At 52.4% G+C, this 18,613-nt stretch overlaps 1 protein-coding gene across 3 annotated transcripts in view; it reads right to left on the bottom strand.

Moving 5' to 3' along the window:
- The window catches only part of CTBP2 (C-terminal binding protein 2), a 158,011-nt gene extending 139,687 nt beyond the window's left edge, over positions 1-18,324 (bottom strand). The window contains exon 1 of one of the 3 annotated variants that reach the window (XM_021703817.1): positions 18,261-18,324. The gene's annotated coding sequence lies outside the window, so the exon portion shown is untranslated. Of the gene's footprint in view, positions 1-17,798; positions 17,820-18,260 lie in introns of those variants that run through there. The other 2 variants (XM_021703816.1, XM_044916179.1) reach the window with 2 other exon arrangements.
- Between the last annotated feature and the right edge of the window lie 289 nt (positions 18,325-18,613).

Genomic DNA, 18,613 nt, shown 5'->3' on the forward strand with positions numbered 1-18,613 from the left:
GAGGAACAGAACAGGGTCATGTGCAGGAGCTCAGAGCGAAACTGACACTTAAGCTCTGGTGTAAAATGAGCTGGGTTTAGAGATGACGGACCCACCCTGCAGCCTGAGTCCTTGAGCAGACCCCCAAAGAGTGACCCACCGTGCATGCAGCCCAAGTACTTGACCCACTGTCCTCCTGTCTGTCCACCACCCGTCAGGCACCTGGGCCTGTTAGACTGAGCACCAAAACCCTTCTGATAGCTCCCCCACCCCCCACATCCACGGAGTCCACAGCGGGTCCAGTCCCCCAGGCACCACGGCCATCGCTCTAAAATGCCATGTCTTGGGGCGCCTGGGTGGCTCAGTCGTTAAGCATCTGCCTTCGGCTCAGGTCATGATCCCAGGGTCCTGGGACTGAGCCCCGCATCGGGCTCCCTGCTCAGCGGGGAGTCTGCTTCTCCCTCTCACTCTCCCTCTGTTCTCTCTAGCGCACAAATAAAATCTTAAAAAAAAAAAAAAAAAAGCCATGTCTGGCCGTGGTGATCTGAACTCAGGGCCACCCTGCAACCCTCTGGGCCCTCTCTTTGCCTCTTCAGACCTAGAGTCCTTCCCACTCCCACACTTCATTCTCTCTACTCCAACATTAGCTACTACTACTATAATAATAATAATAATAATAGTAATGCCCACATTGGAGATCTTCCTCCAGGCGCATGTCAAGGGCTTGCCATACATGAAGTCACTTCGCCCTCACAGATTCCCTGAGCACCCACCACCCCACTGTGAAGACACTCAGGCATAAGGAAGTGGGGTCACTTCCCAAGGACTTCACCAGGGGGGCAGGTGTCCTGGGACCCTAAGTGCACATCTGGAAGTTATGTTCTTAAGCTCTACACAGCACATCCTCAGTCATAGGAGAGCACCACGAATGTCTTTCAATTCCTCCAGCAGCTCGGCGTCCCTGACCCCTCAGCCCAGGGATGACCTACCGCCCACCCATGCCCTAGAGAAGCCCCCCGCGCCCATTCCAGCTCTTGCAAGGTCACCAGTGCTTTGCTGAACTTCAGGATAAACCCTCCTTGCTCTCACCTGGAGGCCGGCGCACAGTAGGAGCTCTATTTGCTCAAGAAGCAGATTTTTGTTCAACAGGCCATTTTCAGAAAAAGCAAATTCATCTCGGTGTCACTGCATAAATTTCCACAAATCAATCCAAATTGAGTTACTTTATCATAGAACGTAAAAATTTTAAACCCTATGCATAAAATACGACACATCTATTTTTATTTGATATACAAAATTATAAAGCTTTCCTAAATCTCTTAAAGGTAGTTTTTCCAGTAATGCGTAACTGCTTAATTGGGAGGTGTACAAAACATAATTACACTGCCTAACACTACAATATTGCTTATGGGAATATCTTCGTTCATGCATTCTGCTTTATTCTGTATTTAATCTCTATTAAGGTGTCTATATGAAAACAGATAGGTACGCTAGTCTTCATAAACACCATAAATCATAAAGTCATTTCTTTGCTAACCCAAGTCCAAAAGCAGGCCCCAAAGAACCTGCTAGGACCCAAAGGCTTCTACTTCTCGTATTTAAACAGAATTGTGGCTCGGACATCCATCCCTGTGCCACTTGGCCAGGTAATGGTTAAGGTAATGGCTGGAATTTCTCTCACAGTAAATGTCTCTGTGTGCAATTCAAAAGGTATCCCAAACTTCCCCCAGAAAGCAGTCACCCAAACCAGAAAGGGCCAAAAAGCTCAAGACCACAGTTAACAACCTCAGATCAAGGAGTAAGAAGCCCCTTAAATCACCCATCTGAGGACACCATGCATGCCCCCCCCCTTCAAGCTCACCTTGACCCTAGCACCTGGAACTCACACAAAGGCTCCAGATTCTTCAAACTGGGTGGACGTCCCCACACCCCCACCCTGCCTTCAAATTTGTACACACACCCTCATCCTTAGAATTGGGTTATCTGGGGGCACCTGGGTGGCTCAGTCGTTAAGCGTCTGCCTTCGGCTCAGGTCAGGATCCCAGGGTCTTGGGATCGAGCCCCGCATCGGGCTCCCTGCTCAGCGGGAGGCCTGCTTCTCCCTCTCCCACTGCCCCTGCTTGTGTTCCTGCTCTCACTCTCTCTCTCTCTCTGTCAAATAAATAAAATCTTTAAAAAAAAAAAAAAAAAGAATTGGGTTATCTGAGGGGCGCCTGGGTGGTTCAGTCAGTTAAGCACCTGCCTTCAGCTCCGGTCATGAGCTCAGGGTCCCAGGATCGGGACTCCCAGCTCGGTGGGGAGTCTGCCCGTTCCTCTCCCTCTGCTCCTCCTCCCACTCAGGCGCAGGTGTGCATGTGCACAGCGTGCGCTCTCTCTCAAATAAATACAATCTTTAAAAAAAAAAAAAGAATTGGGTTATCTGAATACAAAGCCACTCTTCAGACAGCTTGGTATTGGGAGAGAAGAGGCAGGTCAGAACCAGCTCCATCATTTATGAACCGTGAGCCCATCCACGTGGCTTGAGAGATCCCTCAGCGGATTCCGCAAGTGGGAGGTAACCACGCCTCCTCACTGTCTCATTAGGGTTGTTACTAAAAAACAAAGTAAGCTCCTGTATGACAAAGTGTTTCTACAAACAGAATAAAGGTAAGCTGTCATCTATATGGAAACATAAGCTATCAGCCTCAGTGAAGCCTACTAATTAATAAATCCACTGATTAAGATGAAAAGGATCTGCCACAAAATGTGTTTACTTACATTTCTAAAACAGAAGGTGTTGTCCCCAAATCTGTGTTTGGCGACACAGGGAAATAATACCATCGGCTCAGAAGAGCTCCTGGAGGTTGACTTGTTCACTTGCAAAACGAGGCGGATGTGCTTGGTGCTGATCTTGTTCACGCTCACACCGGCCATTGTGCAAGTCACCGACCCCACTGCTGCACCCACCCTTGACTTGTGTGCCCAGATTTCCAAAGTGTGCCTCCCTAAAGTGACTTGTATTGTACTAAAATGTCAATTTGTAAAACCAACTTCTCCCCTTGCCAGCAGGCTGTGACACTCAGCCCAGCCCCCCTCGGTGGACACTGCTGACCGGTCAGAAGAGAGAGAGTTCCATGTCAAGTGCATCTGAGTATGGAACCAGCTCCAATGTTAACGGGTACACGCAGAATTTCCCTCCTGTCCCTAGGAAAGCCTGGTGCTATTCTAGGGGGTGGAGAATCCCTCTTAAACCAAAAAAAAAAAAAAAAAAAAAAAAAAAAAAAAATCAGACTAGGTTGGGCAGAAATCCATATTTCCATTTCCAAATCTATTCATTCAGATTTTGAGGGGGAGGGGGTTATTCAAGACATCTAAAATCTTTCAATCATTTGTCGTGCCAAATGTTCAATAACTAGACTCAAGTGTATGGATGTGTGCTGGGGAGTGGTTTGTTGTTAAAGAAAGATAATCTGTGTGCAGTTAGTTAGCAGGTCCTGGGCTGGCTGCATTAAGAACCACCGGGAGGAGTTTGCTAAAAATATAGCTGTTCTGGCCCCACCTGGAGCTTCTTCCAAAGGTATGCTGCGTGGAGCTCCAGGAGACTGACTTCTGGCCAGGGGGTACCCCAGAGAAGCCCTGCTCCAGAGGCCACCCTCTCAAAGCACCTGGGCACAGGCCCTCCGTGGGGACTGCGTGAATCACTCATGTGAAAACCACCAAGCCAACAGCCAGCTTCTTACCGCTAAACGCACGCACGGAATCCACGGGCTCCACTCACGGGGCAGGCCAGAGCCCGGCCTGGGGTGGGGGTGGGCTGAGGGCTGCCGGCAACTTGTGCTGACGTAGCAGGGCACAAAGGACCTCTCCGTGATCCCGGAAGGCCTCTAATTCCAGCTTGATGTTTTACAGGGACGTAGCAAGCCACGCAGCGCATCTCTTGAAAAAGGCAGAGGCAGAAGGGAACTTTAGTCGCACCTACTTTATCCCCCACCACAACTCCTGGTACTACCCATGGTTCCCACTCCTCTCAGACCACCACCACCACCACCACCACCACCACCACCAAAGATGATGATGGTGGTGGTCAAACCACCAGCTAATGTCTGAGCCCCTTCCCACGTGCATTAGCCTTTAGTTACTGTACACTACTCCTAGGGTTTGCAAATGTGGAAATATGACATTCTGGCCCCTGACCCCTGAGATGTCCTCACATTCCAGCACCGGCTGCCTTCCAAGGGCATTTTCAAGGACCATCTTGCTTTCCAAGGGAGATTTTTTTTTTTTATGGCATGAACTGAGCCCAAAGAAACTGCTGGTCCATGAAATGACCAGCCCACCCTGAAGGCAACAAACTGTCCCTTCCACGGACCCCGGTAGGACATCTTCCCAGAACACAATCCCCCCAGGCTGTGCCTCACCATTTCATGCTCTCGGGACCCTACTACTCGAACCTGGAGCCCAACACGAAATGCAGAGCAGGAACCCTGCCCCCAGGCAGTCATGTGCACCCCCACACGGCACCGGGCCCTAGTGGGCACCCAGTCAGTCCCCATGAGTGGATGACTGCCCTGGGAGGAGATGAGCAAGTACCATCCTAATTCCAGGGCCAAGGGGCAGGAACACATGCAGCAAGCTGGTCACCCAGCTGGACCTGGGCCAGTCACCAGAGCTGCTACGGACCAAGTGCCCACCACGTGCCAGGAAGGCAACCCCAACAAGCCATTCTCCAGGACAGGTACCAACCCTCCTACTGCCCGCCCGGGACCTGGAGATCGGACGGGAGCATGTGAAGGCGAATGCTGACAGGGAAGAGGGCTGACTAGTGCCTTCTCTTACACAAATTCCCCTCGGAATGTGGCCAGTCAGGCCCACCTGCACCGTGCTTCATCAGCTCTGTAGAGAAAGTGCAGAGCACTCAGCGGTGCTGAATTCAACACGGGGCTGGCTCTCCAGTGGACCCCACCTGTCCAGGGCAGCTGCAGCAGGGGGGGCCCGAGCCCCCATGTGGGCCGTCCTCAGGCAGAGGACTACTCTTTCTTCCTTCTCTGGTAAGGGAAAGTAGCTCTTAAAGAGAAAGTAAATATTTTACTGGGCATTTCTCAGAGTGACCTAATACAGAGTAGCATTCCAGTCTAAAAACAACCTGAGTGGTTTTTGGGTCATCATTTTGGCCCCAGGAATCATCGAGAAGATGGGTTGCTCCCTAACTTAACCAGCCACCACCCTTATATCCCTGTATTTTTTTTTTTTAACAGCACCAGGATTTGGATCTCCCACCCTCAAACACTATTCACTACACACCCATTTCACCTATCACTTCACCAGGCTCCATGAAATTCACCCGTCCTTCGTGTGCAAAGGATAAAACCTCCCATCCATTGTGCGGCCATTCCCCTAGACACAGCCCACCATCTGTGACTACCAAGCCCCATCTCAAAGCCCAGGGAGCCTTCTCTCCGGTCCCCCAACACCCAAGGGGAACCCCTCTTTCCACTGCTGAGGTCAGGATTCTCTGATCTCCACCCCGGCGGTGTGAGGGACACACAAGGAAACCTGCTCCAACAGGTACACGGCACCTCGAGGCAGAAGTGGATGATTTATTTGTCTGTATTTTGTATTTTTAAAAATTTAACAAATACCTATGGTGTGTCAGGCCTGTTCCAAGCAGTTTATAATTCTGATCCTCATTTTAGATTCTGAAACGGTAAGTCCTCTCCAAGGCCTCAGTAAATCCCAAATGCAGTCAAGCAGCTTTCCCTGCCTCCTTTGCCACACACTTTCTCGAACCGTCTGTCCCATCTGATCAGTCCATATTTATCTTGTTGCCTTTCCTAAGGTCTTGAGGATGGGGTGGCTCTCCTTGGGCCCAGCATCAGTCTGGGAAGGATGACATTCACGACCTTTCTGTGGGACCTCTCCTCTCCCTCACAGGAAGTGACCAGGCAGAGAACACAGGTAACCCTGGGCTCCCACGTGGGCTGCTGGGATGGCCCAGGGCAAAGCTTCTGGATCTGACCCTGGAGCCTGCCACGCCAAGTGATCACCAGGTTGTAAAACTCCCCGCTACAGGCAAGGCCAAAAAGTGGTCCCTGCGCTGACCCCGCCCCCTCCCCCACTAACAAGAGAAACCAGACCCGACCAGTCCCTCTCCCTTGGTTCCCCCAGCCTCCCCAGCCTGCCAGCCGCTGCCCCAGATGATGAAAGGAATCACAACAAAACAAAACAAAAAACCCAACTTTTTAATCTCTCTTGTGGAGAAACATTTTAAAGAACTAGAGTTACACTTGCGAAGTGCGTTTCAAGTGGTTTTGCTGAGCTGGGGGGGGGTGGCGGGGAGGCAGTTTCGAAGCTCTCACGCCCGTGTGACACACACAGTAAGAACACAACCCAAACAGGGGCCAGTCACAAGCCTCTTCCCTTTGTGCCCCTGGGACACAGGGGACTCAAATAAGGCAAGCTCACAATTATCACAAAGAAAACTCAAATCACGTGGAGCTGCTTCTTTTGCCCACGATTCGGAGCACATCTGGCCAGTTTAGGAAGGAAAAAAAATTACCCACGGTTCAAAGTCCTCCTTAAATACTCAGGAAGACATCATTACAGATAGAATTCCAACTTTAATTCTGAAATCTCCTGGCTTTTGTCAGCTGAAGCCACATTCTTAATCTCAGGCTTAGTTGAGAAATGAGAAGAAAGGATGTGTGTTTAAAAAAAAAAAAAAAAAATTCTCAGCCCTGACTGAAAAGCAACAAGCATCTTGGAAGAGCAGGAGAATAAACAGAACTCTGCACAGAGGCCAAGGCGGAGAAAAATCGGGTCTTAGGAAACCTGGTGTACTCACCACAGCACCAACAGGGGCATGTGGGACACTAATCAGATGGCCCCTGTGTCCTGCTGGAGGGACTTGGATGCCAAGCTCAGGGGCCTTTGTGCAGAGCCAGGGAATCCTGAAACGTGGAACAGGACAGAGACACACACCTTCTACAGCGCAGATCTGAAGGCCGGTTCGGAGGCCACCCACGACCCCTGGCTCCCGTCAAGAACGTGCATGGTGGGGCCAGCCAGGAAAAGCTGACAAAGCTACAAGGGACATCGGAGCGTCATCCACGCAGAGAAGCCTGAAACCCCAGCCCCATCCACGCTCCAGGCAGTGCGGCCCGAAGCAGCTTCTCCCTTCTCCTGTCCCACCGAGGTGGCCGACCGAGCCCCACCACAGCCCCTCTTCTGTGGGGAGTGAAGCAGAATGGAGACCTGTTTGAAAACTGCACGGGGACTTAAAATAGAAAGAATACAATCATTACCTAAACTAGAGCTGAGCCAGCACATCGGGCCTACAGTGACCAGCTGATCAAGAGACACCGCCCCTCCTGGCCTTTCCCCTCAGCCCTGCAGACCAGGCAGAACGCAATGACTAAGTGAGACCCCCCCGAGCCGCCCCCAGCCCCACGGGGGGGCCTTGGAGCCAGAGCAGCTATGTCGGGCATCTCCCAAGCACACACGTGTTCCCGAAAGGGTCAGGAGCACGGCAGGGCAGGAAGGAAATCTTGTCAGTAGAGGAAAGCCTGTTTTTCAGTAAAATCTTCACCTTGGGGGACCTTACCCTAAAGGAAGCCAAGGTCAGTGAGAGCCCTCGCGTCACCTGCTCTGGGTGCCTTTTAGGTGAGTTAATCACCCAGGCAGGCTCCTCTCCAGATTTCAGGACACACCCAACTTTGTGCCATTCCCTTTCAATTCTCTGATGGACTCTTTGAAAAGAAGGCTTCTCCTTTTGTTCAGGAGTATGATTTCAAATTCCTTGCTAAGGCCAACACAAACGCAGGGCAGCCACCCAAAGGAGGTTTACCCAGCGGAATCAAGTTTCTGGCCGGTTTTTACAGGAATGGTGCAAACAGACTATTCCAATCAGATGAAATCCTCCCCATCTTCCCAGTCTCTTCTCCCAGATGCCCCCATGTTGAACCCAGGAAGCAACTCCCGTTGTAAGAGGTGCATCATGAGTCCTGTTGGAAAGTGTACAGCAGCCAGAGTGAGGGAAAGGAGCATCCCACCCACCACCTCCAGCCCCTCCCCAAGAAAGGGGCACACCCCAGGAAGAAGGGGGGCTGGTTTTGAAAAACTCTGAGATCACTAACCTAGACCACAAATTTGGAAATCTGAGTCTGATAAAATGATACCTGGCCACCAAATCCAATGTTACCACCAAAAGAGCCTAAGCACTGTGAAAGGGGTGTGTGTGTGTGTGTGTGTGTGCGTGTGCGTGTTGCGAGCGGGCAGGGTGGTTGCATCAGACACCCAGATGGAAGCAAGGGAGAAAATGAGATCGAGAGCACAGAAGGGGTCTAATTTGGCTATCATCGCAAAGCCATCCCCAATTGTACCCAAGTCCCAACCGAAAGCCCAAAGTCTCAATCAATTACAGAGAAACCAGCTCAGGATGGGCTGGGAACTAACTAGACTTCTGGCTCTCTTGGTTGCTTAACCTTCCTGACCCTCGGTTTCTTCACGGGTAAAACACCATCACTTCTACCGGGGAGAGGATCAGAGGGTAAATGAAGGAACACGACTGGAGAAACAGCACAGTGCCTGACTACTGAAGTCCTTCGGGATGTCTACTCTCTGCCTGGACAGTGAGTCCATGATCCAGAGGGGCAGAACTCTCCCCATGCATCCAAGGGGGCCCCTGACTGCGAAGCCTGCCCGAGGCTTCTGATCAGGAGCCATGCTGTTCATTAACCCAAAAAGTGTAGGGAATTTAAAACAGGCCTTGTCCAGGAAACTATCTAGAAATTCCTCCTTGGCATTAGATTGTGAGATCCTAACAAAAGATCACTAATCAAAGGCGGAAATTAAAACAAGCCAGACTTCTCATAGCCCCATGTGATGTGGAAGTCAACCCGGGCCTGAGAAAGAGGATTGTTTCTGAGAAGCCCATCTGAATCCTGGGGAGAACGTGCCAGATTTGGGGTAAGCCTGGAATTCTCACTTCCCCTCTGCTCTCAGGGTGACAGGACAGGCTCCCAATGCAGGAGGAGTTCCTCCTCTGCCAAGGAATCCTGCCAGAACCCCACTGCCAACAGTCTGATCCGAATCCCAGCTCTGCCACTTGGGGCAAGGGGTGACAGGCAAGTCACCCAAGTGCCTCCGGCACCTGACATCACCCCACCTTACTGTGAAGATCAAATGCAACATACACCAAGTGCGGGAGTGACAAAGATACTAAGTAAATGCTCCATAAACCATAGCTATATTGTTAACTTAACAAAAATAAGAGTACTACTTAAAAGGCCTGGGGTAGATTTGAGTTTCAAATTAAGTCAGCCAGAACAGGAAGAATCAAACACACAAATTCTTCCAGCAAGGACAAGAGGGGTGCCAAGTGGAAAAGCCCTAGACCATCCTGACTCTGCCCTCACTGGCCCATCAGGAGCCGCACTGTGACAAGCACAGTAAGGTCACTTGTCCTGGACGTGGGTTCCGGGGAAGGCCTGGGTAGCCCTCGCTGCTTCCCGCAGCAACTAGCGCCGCGCTGGCGCAGGCACGAGTAAGACGCCCAGACTGGAAGGTTGCAAGAGGAGCGCGGCCCCAACACCGCCCAGGGGACCGGATGCCAAGCGGGCCAAGTCGTGAGGATGCGGCCGTTCACCGTTTCAGCGTCTCCGCCGCCATCGCGGATCAACGGACCTCCCTGTCCCCTCGGGGGGCGGGGGGGGGGGGGGGGAGGGGGGGGGGGGGGGGCTCGGGGCGCCCACCCCCGGGGGGGGGGGGGGGTGGCTCAGGCACGGTCCAGCCAGGTACCTGGTTCAGCGCCGGGCCTCGGGCGCGGGTTCGGGACCCACCTGGGGTCCTGCGTCGTCTCGCGGCTCCTTCCCCGTCCCGCCCCGGGAGCCGGAGGGGCGCGGAGGTCCCTGCGGGTGTGGGCGGCGTCCGGCCGGACCCCCGCCGCCCGGGGTCAGACCCCGCACAATGGCCTGTGGGAGGAAGGAGGAAGTGGGCACAGGGGGGCAGGGGCCATTTCTATCACCTCTAGAGGACTTCCCCACGGCGAGAAACGGCTGCTATTTACAAGTGAAAGGGCCAGCGCCAGAGGAGGGGCGCTTCCGGCGGTGTCAAGTGGGGGTGGGGGGGGGGAGGGGGGCACAGGTACGCGAGCCTCGGAGGGGGAGGGGCGGGGCCGCCAGGTACGCGGGCCTGCGGGGGGGCGGAGCCCCAGGTGCGCGGGCCCGGAGGGGAGGGCGGGAGCCGGCAGGTCCGCGGGCCCCAGAGATCAGGGGGTGCTGGCACCCCGGGAACCGCAAGACGCCGGCAGGCCGGTGTTTCCAGCAGGGCGGGGCACCCCGGCCGTCCGGGCGCGCGCGGGGAAACGCGGCCAGACCCCGCCCCCTCCAGGTAGAGCGCGGCCAGGTGCGGCGGCCAGGCTTCCCCCAGGCCCAAGTTTGCCCTCCCGGCATCAAAAGGTCAAGCGGGAGACCGGAAGTCGCCCTGTGGTCCGTCTGGGCGGAACGTGGGGTTCCCCGGGGCCCCCACACCCCCAGCGCGCTGCGGAAACCAGCCTCTTCAGGATTTGGGGGAGGTGATTCACTATTTCTGCGGCGGGCAAAATAGCAATTGCTCTGCTTACCTAGCCCGCAGGAGCTTCGCGAAAATTAATGACTGCGAAATGGTTTTAAGATCAAAAACATTCTGAGATTTTACGTGTAGGCACTTATATGTGCATACTGATATCTGTACAGAAAAATATACTCTTTATTCATTGCACTCCTGGAGTGACTTCTAGCCCATAACCAGAAATCGCTGAGAAAAAGGAATATGGTACATCTCTTGAGTGCTCCTGGGGAGAACTATCATTCCCACTTGGCATCCACCCTGGGCCTCCTGCTCCATCCCCTCCCTGAAGGGCAGATGGAGCAATCGGCCAGCACTGCAGACCACAGCTCAAAGTCTGGAGAAGAGATAGAAAAAAACTTGAAAAATATTTGTCACCGCCACTGGAAAGAAAATGCAGCGTTTCTCCCCAACCCCACCCAGTTCATTAGGAAAGTGTCCCCAAGTGAGGGCTGCCCTGGTGGTCTCCGGTGTTTGGAAAGCTTTGTCCCACCTAACCACACCTCACACAGCGGTCTGCCAAGCTAGGAGCCCATGCAACCATGCGGCCCAGCAGCTTCTCCAGCAAAGCTTCCCTGGTGTCACCAGGACTCCGTCCCTTCCAGCAAAGCAAGCCCATGTGACCAAGTGAGGCTGTTCCCCTCCAGGCAGAACATTCCCAGTCCCCTCAACCATCCCGGGACAGGGTGTCAAGAGCTCTCGAGAGCCCTCCCCCTGCTCACTGCTGGCTGGGCCTGGGAGCTGCAACTTACTGCAGGCTCTCCCACCACCCAAAAGAGCCACTGGGCACCGCCCCCACCCCCTCCCTAGCCCACTTGGGCCTGAACACGCAGATGACATACTGTGACTTTGTTTGCGCTTCTAGGCCTACCGCACTAAAAGACATCCATCAGCAAAAGAATAAAGTCCCAGACAGGGCACATTCAACGGGAAAGGTGCACAAACCCTTTCCCAGCCTCACACCCCCTACAGCAAAAGAATTTCACCTGCCGTTCCTCTTGTCCCCCTCCCACACCTGGGGCAGGAACACTATGAGCACTTCCAGGTCGACTGGGCCATTTACACCCAGCTACTGGCTCTCTGCTAGGCCTCAACATTAGGTAGGCTTTTTAAGTTGCCATACTGGAGGGGAAAAAATCCCATTAGGCCAGAGGAGTTGACCTCTGCGGTCTTGGTCTACGGTTCCTTCCAAAGGAACTTCCTGGGACTCCTTGACTCCATAATGAAGTTTTTGTTTGTCCTGGGCTTGGACAGATTGCTGGAGGCCAGATTTCAGGCCTGGCTGGAGCACCGCAGTGAGTTTACAACCCCTTGGCTAGCCCCGATGCTGCAGAAAAGACCCGCTCGCCACCTAAGTTACACATCTTTTAAAAAGGCGCTTCCAGTCCCTGCCACTTTGTAGGCTGGAATGAGATAAATATTGCCACTATTTCCAATCAATCTTCAAGCCAGTAACAGTGTCTTTCAAATCGTAATTAAGGGCTTATTTTAATGCAAAAAGCACATTTCTGCTGATCAATAGATTGCTTTTGAAGGGAGTTAAAGCAATAACACAAAAGAAGGTGCATTTTAGAAGTGGGAAAGATTTTAAGAACCAAATGGATGAAGAGCACCACCCTCCCCCGCTTCACCACCATCCAGCCCCCCAGACTTTTTTGGACTCCCAGAAAACAACCACCAAAGACCAGCCCACCAAATTCAGACAACAACAGCTATTGGGGATTAACATCCTCTAAATACTACCGGGAAGAATGAAGGCTCTGTTATTATCTAGAAGTCACAATTCCCCATAAAATCAAAGGCATCACTTGCCCCGTGAATAAGAACCCAACCATTTTATCAGAAGTTTTGTGAACATTAAAAGCCAACTTTTGGCCACGATCTGTTAAATTTAGTTACAGAAACACTTAGATCATCTCTGAAACATTCACTCAAGGAGGGATAGGCTTGATACAGATGAAATGGTCAACTGGCCCTCAAGTTCTAAACCAAGGGTACCTCGATAAAATCAGAACAGGCATCAGCCCCCAATGGTAGTCAATGTCTATACTGATTCCACTTAGGGTAGAGGGGCAAAAGAGAAAGGACACAGTAATGCCTGCCACTTGGAACTATAGAGTCGGCTCCACTCTGGAACCTCAGTTCCCACATGGAAGCAGGAGGGCTCTGTGAATGGGGAGAAAGATACATACAGAGGACTGTTTTCAAAAATGGCAGCAGCTGTCCAACTAAACATGAAAAGCCAACAAATGCTCACTTCAGCTCTACTTTCCCTAACACTACAAACAGATTAAAAACTACTTCAGCATGAGGAGTAATAAAAATAAACACAACAGCTTCTTGCGACTTGAAATTCCTCAATTTCTGGTAAGGGTTGAATAGGATTTCTTAACATTGTGTTTTGAGGGGTGGGGTGGGGGGGGAGTCGGCTTTTTACACTTTTCTTTGAAGAACGCTTCTCTCTGCTTTTAGAATCTTTACTCAAAAAAGCAGATTACTGAGAAGAGCGCACAAAGGTCCCTAGCAGTCCAAAACGGACCACCTTCTAAGAAAACTCTGGAAAGGGAGTAGACCAGTGGCCCACACTGCCATGCCAGGCAAAGGCAGATAAATGTGCCTCTGGTTCCCATCCGTCCGCAGCTCCTGAAGTTTCTGTGTTCTCGAGCAGTTGGAAGAATGAAGGCCAAACTGCCCCTTGGCTCCCATTGTCAACATTCCACACAAACAATGGCCAGGCTCTCTCCCTATTGTACATTCTGTATTCATTTGTGAGTCCCCCCCCCCTTTTTTTGCACAATGTGCAAAGTCCTTCTTTTCAGCAGGGAAGTCCTGAATGCCCAAGTGCAGCCATAAATTTAGGCTTTAAACATCGATAATGAGAGTTAAAAAGCAAACTGCAGATTCTGCCCCAACATTAATTTGTGAGGATCATTTGAGTCACATTCATGGCTTTTGGATGCCATCCATTAAATCATGATCAAAAGAAACACTGAACACCTTGAAAATGGTTCTGAAGTTTTTAGCAATGATTAAGTATAATTTTCCAAATCCAGAAATAGGGCTTAAAAAAAAACAACAAAAAACCTTTCATACATCTTCGATACATATTCCATCAAACACAGACTTGAAGAAAAAAATTAACTTCTCGAGCTCGTCCGTGGGGAGAAGGCTTGCGTTTTCCCTCCTTTCCCAGTGTGCTGTAACTTTAACTGCAGCAGTGTGAATTAGGGCATGCTCACCAGCTGTAAGGGAGAAAACTGATATCTACCCGGGCAGTGTGGCCTCAGAGTGTATCCATTCCAGCATTTTCATGTGCCTACTAAAAGTTTTTCAGTAGTCCACGCGAGCATTCCTGAGCTAGCAATTCACGGGAAGATCTTGGAGGAAAAGGCACCCCGATATTTCACTATACTGAGTTACTTCTGCTAAGTCCAAGTATTTCTCTTCAAAGGATTGGGCAAACTGCACTCCCATTTTTTTAATTACTACAAACCTGTGTTCCAGCCTCTGTGATGGAACTATCAGCCATGCATTGGAAATATTACCTGAGTTATGCCCTGCCCAACAGATAAATTTCCTCTCCTGATCATGTACTTTATGACTATATGTCTGTGGCCTGTTATCAGGGACACGGGACACTTAGCCTGCTGCTTGTCACTGATAGAAAGATTATTCACAGAGGGACCCAGGCTGCACTCACATTATGATGACAGCCCTTCTATATTGAAATGACAGTGGTAAAAAAAATGACAACAGGGATGGCCATTCCCCTTTAAATTTGTTCCATTTAGGGAAAGCATTAAATGCAGAGGGTGTAACTGCATTCAAAAGTGATTCACGAAGGAAAAGGACTTTTGATAAATGGCAATCTGGTGCTAGATCTCAAAGGAGGGGTGTGCCTGAGATTCGGGCCCTTTTTGTTTTTAATCCGCAAGAATCTCAAGGATTTCAAGTGGTGTGAGCCATCCTGAGCTCCCTCTGCTTTAGTATTTTAAACAGTTCCCAACAATATCCTTTTCAAACCCCGGGGCAGTGCTTGTTCAGTTCTGATTTTATACACTCATCACTTGTAGCTAGCTACGCCGAATGCTGCAAGAGATGCGGGTTGACTCTGTAGTTTTGTTTGTTCGTTGTTGTTGTGGCTGTGTTTCATCATCTCTCTTTAAAACACTTCCCAGACTTAGAGATGCAATTTCTTTGCGGGGGGGGGGGGGGGGGGGGTTTAAAAGTCAAGAGTAAAGTTATCAATTATTCCCTGAAAGGATAACTGATTGGCTAGTTAATGATTATACAGATAGCCAAGTTTTCCTGTTTCATCTTGTGTACACGACCAGATGAACAATGCCAAGGAAAGCAAACTCGACCCTGCAGGGACAGGAACAGGTGTGCCCTGAGTCTTAAAAGGCCAAAATATCTCACAAAGTATGTCACTGGTGTATTTTTACAATGCTAGTAGTGTTTGTTTTTAAGTAGCCAAACTTTTTTACTTTCTTAACCTTAAGAAGACACACTTTGCAAATATTTCTTCTTTGAGTTGATGACTAAGTCCCAGAATAAGTTGCAACTTGTGCCTAGCAAAGAAATACATTTTAGGGACAAAGAAGTTTTTTAGAAAAATCAGAGTTAAGAAAAGGTAATTCACCCTGCCCCTCCCCCAGGAGAACACCCTTTCAAGGGCCAGTTTCAAAAGATCCCAAGTGAAGTCATAAATAACACAGGGCTTGTAGCTCAAACTGCAGAGCCACACCACCCTCCACTCAGCCTTATTAAGGTACAGTTAGAAATGAGGGAGACAACATACCCACCCCCCCAGCCTTATCTTCCCAAACAGTAAAAAGGATTAAACCAAAAGCACCTTGTCAGGTTCAAAACGAGTTCTAAAGCCAAGATTTTAAAATTCCCTCTAATAACTGCTTTCTACAGGGACAAACTGGGGTCCCCTACCCCTGAGGCACAGAAAAACCAATCAGTGCCATAAATTCCCTTTGCCTTCAACCCTCACTCCCTTGTACTGGGGGCAAAGTGGGGGGAGGGGGTGACCTGACATCAACACTTACACTAAACCCCTCAACGCTCTACAGAAATATGCTGGCTTATTTCCTTTGTTTGGTCCTGTTATACTTGATCAAGTGTGAACGATTAAACTGGCTTCATTAAAGGCAAGTGCATTCACAGCTAACATACAACTTCAATGGCAACTGTAAGCATATTTTGCAAGAAGGAGGGTCTGCTTTTTTTCTTGAAACCTACCATCTCATTAACTTTTCTTTGGGGGGCAATAAAAAGGGCACCAGGGGTTTTTTTTTGTTTTTTTTTTTTTACAGGAGAGTGTCACTGTGGTTCAGAGATCTGATGGCAGACAAAAGGATTTTTAGTGTTTCAACTCTAGGATATAGTCCCTGTTACTTAAAAAAAAAAAAGAAAGAAAAGAAATTGTTTCAATATTAAAGCTGCTCTGACTTAAAGTGTTTAATTAGCATTTTGAATATCACTTTATAATTGCTGTAAGAAGTACTCTTTGAAATCAAATGATTATAAAAACAAGATCCTTTAAAGTACCATTACTTCAAAATGTAAAGGATTTACTTAAAAATTTTTTCAAAACACTGGAATTCTCCTAAGTACAAGAAAACTAACTAGTTCTACTGTGAGAGCCCTAGAGGCAGAACAGCAGTCTCAGGTACTGAACACGAGGTAATTTTAAAACTGTCTTTGAACCCAAGCACCTAGTAGAGAACCTTCTTTGAAAAAGTAGTAGGAGAGTTTAATATATTTCGCCAAAGTCGGGAGGCAGAACCACTTTGTAAACTAACCAAAATATACGTCCCCTCCAAATTATCCATGTCAGATAAAAATATACCAGTCTCTAGAATATCCAACAGAATTGCAAATAAGGCACTTAGCATTTTAAATTCCCAATGCATATTTATAGAATACAATTCTCTTGTCTACCCTTCAAGCCACTCATATCTGACTCTCGAAGAACTTAACCTGATCTCCAATCTTTGGAGAAAAAAGGTGGGAAAAAAATCCGGAAAGATCTGTTTACCCTGGATAGGGCAAGTGAGTCCGGCATGACAACGTAGGCCACCGCAAGGACGCAGAGCAAGCGGGGCTTTCTACGAAAAATTCCTCCTTTCCCCTGTAAAATACTAAACATGGGGACCCCTGGAGCCAGCTGCTGCTTGGGGCTGCCTCCGGAAAAAGTGTTCGGGGTCGGCGGGGGGGGGGGCCACCCCACACACTCGCTCGCACACGCACACTCAGGGTCCGTGACCATCCGCCGCGGCCGAGAGCGAGCCACCGGAGGGTGTGTGCGCGCGTATGTGTCTCGCCGCGGCCGGCGGTGACCGCGCCGAGCTCCCGGGCCCGCGGCCTCCGAGCCCCAGGACGCTGCGTGGGCTGCGGGCAAGCAGCTACGCCGCGGGCCTCCCGCCGGAGAAAGGCCCCGGCGCGCCCGGCTCCCGCGCGCCTCTGCCCAACTTGCCCCGGAGCGCTGGGCAGAGCGGGAGGGAGAGAAAGAAAGGCGCTTCCCTTCGGCCTCGCGGGTCAGTCCTGCGCCGCAGAGGACGAGGAGGAAGAGGCGACCGCGGCGGCCCGGCTGTCGCTACGCCGCGCCGGGTCCCCGCCGCCCGGGGCGCGCCCTCGCCAGCCCCTCCTGCGAAACTTTTTCTTTTTGGTTCGCCCCACCCGAAAAGTGCAGCCCGGGAGGGGGAGGCGGGCAGACCGGGTTCGCGGCGGCGGCGGCGGCGGCGGGCGAGGAGGAAGTGGTGCCCGCGGGAGCGCGGACGGGCAGAGGAAATGCCCGGCCCACTGGGCCCCCGCCCGCGCCCGCCGCCCGGCCAGCCCCGGGCCCCCGCCCCGCTGCGACTTTGGCGGGCCCAGCCCGGCGCGGCAGTGGTGGCGGCGGCGGCAGATGTGGCCCGGGTTGCCCGGAGGAGCCAACAATGCGGGGCCGGCAAAACAAAAGGGTTCCACTTCGCCTCCTTTCCCTTCTTTCACTTGCGCTCCCGGGGCGCCGCGCGGGATCCCCGGCCAGCAGGGGCCGCTCCCCTGGGGGCCCTGAGCCGCGCGCGCCCCGGTTTCCCCGCGGACCCCCGCTCTCCCCCCACCCCCGCCCCGCAAGCCTAAGGCCCCGCGCGCTCGGACTCCCGGTCCCGGGGGAGCCGGCCGTATTGTCCCCGCGGCGCGCCGCGCGCTCGGCCTGGGTCGCAGGCGGCCCCCGCGCGCGCACCCACCGGCCTCGGGGAGCAGGAGCCGGGGGCGCCTAGGAAACCGTCGCCGAGACGCCGCCGCCGCCGCTGCCCTCCGGACGCCGCCGCGCTCGGAATTTCTTTTTTCTTTTTTTTTTTTTTTTTACCAATCCTGATGGGAAGGAAGGTGACCGCCTACTTCGCATTCATCAACTCTCATCACAACAACAAAAATCCTGGCACAAACGGCAACCGGCGGGCGCGATCGGCGGCGGGGGGTGGCAGGCAAGGACCTCCAGGCCGGCTCCCACCCCCGAGCGCCAAGCGGGGACACGGGGGCGCAGACCAAAGATGTCCTCGGATGCCGGCTCCGTGTCCTTCGCCCTCCTCCTCCCCCCCCAACACGGCGAGTGGCGCAGTGAGGCGCGGGCGCGGCGCCCCCAGCCCGCGGCCGCAGGTGAGGCGGGGGCGGCAGCGGCCCCAGCCCTCCCCCGGGGCCCCTCTTACCTCGTCCCGGGCCGCCGGCGTCCACGGCGAAGGGCGCCCACCCGGGAGGCGGTGGCGGCGGCGGCGGCTCCCGCCCCTCCCACCCCACCCGGCGGCGGTGGCGGTGGCGGCGGCTGTGCGGCCCCCCCTCAGCGCGGCATGGCTCCCGGCTCGGTCCCTCGCTCCTCGGGCCGCCGCCGGCTTCTCTGGGCCGCTCCCGGGCCACCTTAAAATGACACACGCACACAGGGACACACACACAAAAACTTAATCTCTCCAGCTCCCCGCCCCTCCCCCTCCCGCCCTTCCCTCCCCTCCCTCCCGGCTCCCGATCCTCCCCACCCCAGTCCCAGCCCCGCGCCGACTGGCCGGGA

The sequence above is a fragment of the Neomonachus schauinslandi genome, chromosome 6 (genome assembly GCF_002201575.2).
Source record: "Neomonachus schauinslandi chromosome 6, ASM220157v2, whole genome shotgun sequence".
NCBI lineage: Eukaryota > Metazoa > Chordata > Mammalia > Carnivora > Phocidae > Neomonachus > Neomonachus schauinslandi.